This window comes from Passer domesticus, chromosome 4 (assembly GCF_036417665.1).
Source record: "Passer domesticus isolate bPasDom1 chromosome 4, bPasDom1.hap1, whole genome shotgun sequence".
In the NCBI taxonomy this organism is placed as follows: domain Eukaryota; kingdom Metazoa; phylum Chordata; class Aves; order Passeriformes; family Passeridae; genus Passer; species Passer domesticus.
Window position 1 is genome coordinate 79,874,210 of NC_087477.1, and position 6,295 is coordinate 79,880,504.

A 6,295-nucleotide genomic window follows, 5' to 3' on the forward strand; every position below is an offset into this window, starting at 1 on the left:
TTTTACCCTGAGCTATATTCACAGTGAATTTTCTGTGAAGTTCTTCACTAACCAAAAAAAAGTTCATGGAATATCTCACTTGATGCGTGGAACTATTGAATGGGTAAAAGATTATGGGTTTGTATCCTTAAAAAAACCACCAAAAGAATGCAGTCTTCACTCTACCTAATTAATACATGTTCTAATCTGTGTTTCTTACAGAATCACAGAACTGTTTAGGTTGGAAAAGGCCTCTAAGAGGTCATTGAGCCCAACCACTCACCCAGAACTGCCAGGCCACCACTAAGCCATGTCCCTAAGCACCCCACTGATTGTTTTTTGAACATTTCCAGGGATGGTGACTTCACCACTCCCTTGAGCAGTCCACTCCAATGTTTGACCAGCCTTTTCCTGAAGAAAGGTTAATGTCCAGTCTTGTGACAAAGCAGTTTCACTACTTGCAGTGAATGCCTTGAGCACACACAGTGTTTCTCTGCAGGACAATCATTTATGGGATGCGTATTCCAGATGTTCCATGGATCTCCATATCCATGAAGGTGGGAGAGTACAGAATGGGATAGTTTGCTTTCTTCTGCAGGGGGCTTTGTAGCTCCAAGATCTCCTTGGTGAACTCCTAGAATTATTCCTGTAATTCCCTTATTAATGCCTTGTCCCATTTGACCTCCATGGAGGATACAGACAATGTAAGGTATGGGAGAAATATGATACTGTCTATTTTATGGTGAGATTTTTAATTGAAGCAGGCAGGCTGGAAGTGCCCTGAAGCAGCTCTGGATAAACTTAACTAAGTGAGTACGTTGTGTTTTTGTCTGTATTGAACAGGTACTTTTTAATCTTTTTGATGTCTTAGGAGCTTTATGTGTCCCTCCCACATTTTTCCTCCAGAAGAAAGGAATTTTCTTCACCTCGAAAATAAAAAAAATAAAATACAAAACTTCCTATTTCATACAGAATAGTTAAACAAATTGAATAACTACCTGACAGTAATAACTGGCAGGTAAAAAGGAGATTGCTGAAGGTATTTGCAGGAATCCTGAGTGACCAGCCAGCAGTTGTGTCTGCTCTGGCTTCAGCTTCCTGGAATCTGCAGCTGCTTTGGGTTTGTTTACCTTGCAGAAGGAAACACATATTTTCCCTTACATAAAAGGAACTGCAATCTTTTGTTACTTGGCAAACACATCCCACAGATCTGACTGTGAGTCTGGTTTTGAACTGCTTTTTGATCCACACATCTTTAGAAAGCTTCCTCAGTGCTTTTACTTGGGTACCTATTTCTTTATTTATTGTCTCAAGCAAGTAACCCAGACCTTTCTGAGATATGTCCCACAGCACCACTAAGGAATTCCATGACAGCTCGCACCACTGCCTGGGTGTTTTTTTATTACAATTCTCAGCTTGCTTTAGTCCATTTCTGCTTTTCTTCTTCCAGTTGCCTTTTTTGTCATACCCTGCTGACCACATCACAGGTTCCCATGATAATTCTGAGCAGAGCAACCCTTCAAGTAGAGATTGCTGGACTGAAACTCAAGAGCACAGTGTGCTTTGGAGCAAGGCTTTCTCCTTGCCAGCCCCTGCAGAAGATAGATGCCAGGATTTGTACAGAAACTCAGGCTTTGTATTCAAACAGCCATGGAGCTGTAAGGACTGGTGATGTAGTGGCATAAATCATAGAAAGGAATAAAAATATATCCAGCAAGTGACTTGGTCTACTCATCATCAACTGCATTATTTCTTGGGGTAGTTATTTAATTTATTGAGGTAACTGAGATTTAAATATTTAGTCACAGGACTGAGGCAGCCGGGATTTAAATATTTAAGGTCGTATGTCAACCTCCAAAACAACTGGTAGGTTTTGTTAGAGGCTCACTATACCAAAATTGTTATAAATATTAATCTTAATTGCATCACTCAAGCCTTGATTGTAGCCGTAAGAACCCTAATCAAAGATCAGTGCATAGGAAGGAGTGGTGCAAGAGAGAAAAAGGATGGTGTTTGTGGTTTTTAGGTCAACAAGGAATATATGGTGATTTTTCTCAGCAGTAAGACACAAATTTAAATAGACAAAAAAGCTGTGTTAAAAAAAAAAAAAGCTTTTCATGTAGCTGCAAAAAATTGGTGGAATAGGTAATCTGAGACAAGGCAGGTTTAAAAAAAATTATTTGAAACTGATAATAGAAGTTCTTCACAAATGTTTAGAGTGACGTTTTCAGCAGTGGATGTGAAGAGAAGAAGTGTCGATAGGAAAAGCAGCTGATCAATAAGAGTGCAAAGTTGAAGGCTGATATCTTGTAGAAATCACAAGTCTAACAGGAACAGGGTAAATGATTTCTTAAAGCCTGGCACTTCCTAAACGCTTCTTTGGGTATGCAAAGGATCAAGCCACACATTGTGGAGGGAAGGATTGCAATCAAGGCAAGGTGCCAAAACCAACAACTTGAATAGTGATGCCTTCAAGGACTGAGATCCCAGACAGGTGAGGTGGTTGATTTGTATCAAGGTGAAGAAGCAGCCACACTTGATGTGTGTTTATTTTTACCTCTCACTGATGATATAGTATTCAGATTCCAGCAAAATTTGCCAAAGTCTGACATAGGAATGACAACCCGATGAATAGAAAACGTGTGAATTTTTTAAATCCTAAGTTTTTCCCTTATTTAAAAATATGTGCTTCTTCACAAGGCACTGTCATGTTTCCAAGTCTAGCTAGTTTTGAAGGATTTAAGATTCAAAGCTCTCAATTTTTTACAGACTGTGTGCAAGACAAGTGATTTTGTAACGGATAAGTGGTGTGGGGTCAAAAAAAAGACCATCTAAGCCACAAAACACGGCTTGAACCAGGATAATTAGCTTATAAAGAAAATGTATTATGTTGTATTCCATTTAGCAGGGGTAAAAACAGGCTCAATCCACCCTATCATCAAAATATGGACTTTCCTGAAGCAACACAGGCTGTGATGCACTTGGAAGAAGTGGAATATTGAGGAAACACAGGAGCAACAACTTGGTAAATTTTAGAGTTTGTGAACTGCTAAAGCAACGCCCTTAGATCTGCTAATTCAATAGGTAAACTACAGCAATTAATGATATTTATGGATTATAAATTTATATAATGAATATCAAGAACATTAAAGTCTCCTTCTCCATTCCATCTGGCAAAACTTGAATTCAAAAAGATTTACAGAACCCAAACTTCTGCTAATGAGAGCTTCAGGTCTCTTGCTCACATCTCCTCAATAACCATCCAAAATTCTGATTTCAAAAGGCTGAATTCCTATGGTGAGAAAAAAAAATTGTACACACTTAAAGATTGTAAGGAAGCACAGGGTATAAAAAGGATTTAGATTGATTATATCACCTTCATTTTGGCACAAGAAATATCTGCATATGTAACTTCAGAAGAGTTTGGTACTGCAGGTTTCTGATATGCTTTTTTCAAATGGGCATTTTTAAAATTAAAAACAAGTTAAAAAACTCCCAGCACTTGATAAGAACAACTATTTACAGGGAGCAGGTGATTACTATCTTTTATTTATGTGTGCATGATGAGATGATTGGCAAGAAATAATATTGTTGATAAACCAATGACTAAAAGGAGAACGGAACTTAGTAATATGTGGAAGGAGTTGCTTTTCCATAGGCATAACAAGAAATAATTTCAATGATTTAGAAGTTATGTGGAAGTTTTCTCTACTGTTTAACTTTCTTACCTGATTAAAAACCATAAACTTCTTGGCTGTGATAAATGATCTCATACATCCATCACAACTGTTCAGAGAAAAATAATTCTTAGGCATTTTAAGAATTTTTTAGCAGCTTTCAGGGTTTAATTTATACATTTTATTTTCCCTCATGGGCATGCCCCATTAATCAGCTACACATTGTAATTTTGGACCAAAATTGCTCTCAATAATTTTCCTTTAATAACAGGTAATTCTTTCAATACTGTTTCCATACTAGCTCTGAACAATATGCTGTGCACATGAAAGAAAATTCAGCTTCTTTTACAGAAAGAATTTTTCCAGGACTGTAGGCTTTGAAAATGCTTTGGAAAATGTAGTCTGGGGTTCTGTTTCTTTGGGGGTTTTTGGTTTTTTTTAGATTTTTTTTTTTAACCAAGCTAATTACTGATTATATAATTTGACCACCACTTATGGTATCTATACTGAAAAATTGGTTCACTCCCTGTTTATCTGCAGGGTTCTAGATCCTACATTATTGGACTATAAACACACCTTTTAATTCCCAGCATCTAGCATGCAGGAAGCCAGTTAGTTTCCCTTGCTAGAAAACTCAGCAACGGGACAAATGAGAGGTGTTTTGAAAAGCAAAACAAAACAAAACAAAACAAAAAAAAAATATTTAAAATCAAAAGGAAAAATACCTGTCAATGTAACTAATGTAACTACTCTGGCTTTCTGTTAGCCAGGTTTTAGCTTGATGTCACCATTTGGGGCAAGGGAGAGGAGAGTGATTAGATTTAGGAATGACAGATCCTCACATCCACCTGAATCCTGCCACTGGCATGGATTGGTCAGTGGGATTCTGTGTGAGCTCAGGGTGGCTGGTTCATGGTGAATATGAAAAGCCATCAGAAAAGGACACTTGGGGCTCGGCAGCCTCAGTCCCCAAAGCCTCAGCTGACCAAGCAAGCAGCATCTCCTCTGCTGGAGTTAACCTTCAGTGTGAGAAATATGGCCTCACTGCTCTTTGAAGGACTCTCATTGACTGATTGATTTCAGGAACAGGATTTCAGTCCTGTGTTCTGAGGTGGAGCTTTAAACCCTTTGTGACAACCTATGAGTGCCCCTCATTGTGCCAGCACCACTGTGTTCTGTGCTGTGGCTGTGTGGGGACAGGGGATGGGGCTGCCACCTCTGTGCTCTGCTGCACAGAATAACAAGGCTCACCCTGATCACTCCGTGCTCCAGCTGTGGTTGTAGTTACAAGAAAGGAAAAAGCAACTCTTTTATTATTCCCTGTTGTAGAAAAGGAAGGTTTTATGAGAGGTGGGAGTAGGACACAGGCCTTGTGATTCACCAGCCAGACTCGCTGAGGTAAGATATTTTATTTAAAAGGCCAAGTCATTTATTCCTCATTCTGAGAGAGGAAAGCTGTGCACATGCAGCATTCTTGGTGAGCAGTAATGAAATCCTTTTCTTCCTGGGATGGTTGCTTGTTGGGGAACAGGTCCTGTGAAAGGTGATATGTCACTAAAGGACACAAGATAACACAACGCAGACATGCTGTTGCTCTCAAGGCAGGAAAAAGGGGTAAGTTTATTTTCTGACTCCAACATTTATAGATTTCCAAAAGTGACAGTGGATTGGAGGGTGAAAGTGCCTCCTCTCCAAGGATACTGGACAAACCAACAGTCTATCAAGTTTCTCCTCCTCCATAAAAGAATGGAAAACAATAAGTTGTTTATAGAAAGTGTGTGAGAAAGTTTGGTACAAGAATGCAAACATCAGAAGGCTTAGAAAATATTAAAAAATCAAGGTGACAGTGATACCTCCTGGTGGCTCCTGTGCCACTCTTGCTGCCTGTCCCAGTCTCATCTTGCCCAGTGCCAGCCTGCTTTAGCAAGAAACAGGGACAGATCTTGACTTGCCCCTACTTCTGTAGGAGCTGAGGGTTGGTTTGGGGTGCTCCCAGATCTCAGTTGCATTTTTACTGCCATTCTCAGTCTCCATGGCAACTCTCCCTGCAGCACATCCTCCTTGCTTTGTGTGTGTGCAACACCCAGCTCTTACACACCTTATTGGATTTTTGGGGTTTTCTCTTCTGTTTAAATTTTGTTGGGTTTTCCTACAGAAATAGTTCCTGTATTACAGACAATGAGCCCGCTGTGCTGCCAGATGCACACTTGGGTAGGTCTTTCTGGGTTGAAATCATGCACTAATAATCAGGCATTGTTTTCCCACACTGTTTCCTGAGGTTAGTTCAGAAATCCATGTTAGTAGTGCTCATGGCACGGCACTGGTGTTTGCACTGCTGAATCTACACACAAACCAAGGACAATTAGGATGTATGCAGTCATGCATGATCCTTTTGGAGCCATTGTACAATATTTATGGGTTTTTATGCTTCATCTGCTCTGAATTACATGTCTCGTTCAGCTGGAGCCCTGTTGAAAGCCTTGTGCAGAGGGTAAGGCTATTACTGAGCAGTTTATTCAGGACAGCATGAATTTTGCAATATTGTTACCAACTTCAGATCCTTATGAACGATGTCTGCATGAATACAGCTCTCCCAGTCCCCCATGGTACACTGTCAAAAGTAATATTAAAAAAAATAT

At 39.6% G+C, this 6,295-nt stretch overlaps 1 long non-coding RNA gene across 1 annotated transcript in view; it reads left to right on the forward strand.

The window, feature by feature from the left end:
• Positions 1–4,723: 4,723 nt before the first annotated feature.
• LOC135299686 (uncharacterized) overlaps positions 4,724–6,295 on the forward strand; it is a 7,476-nt gene continuing 5,904 nt past the window's right edge. The window contains exons 1-2 of the long non-coding RNA XR_010361637.1: positions 4,724–5,054; positions 5,188–5,270. This is a non-coding gene — a long non-coding RNA (uncharacterized LOC135299686). The remainder of the gene's footprint in view (positions 5,055–5,187; positions 5,271–6,295) is intronic.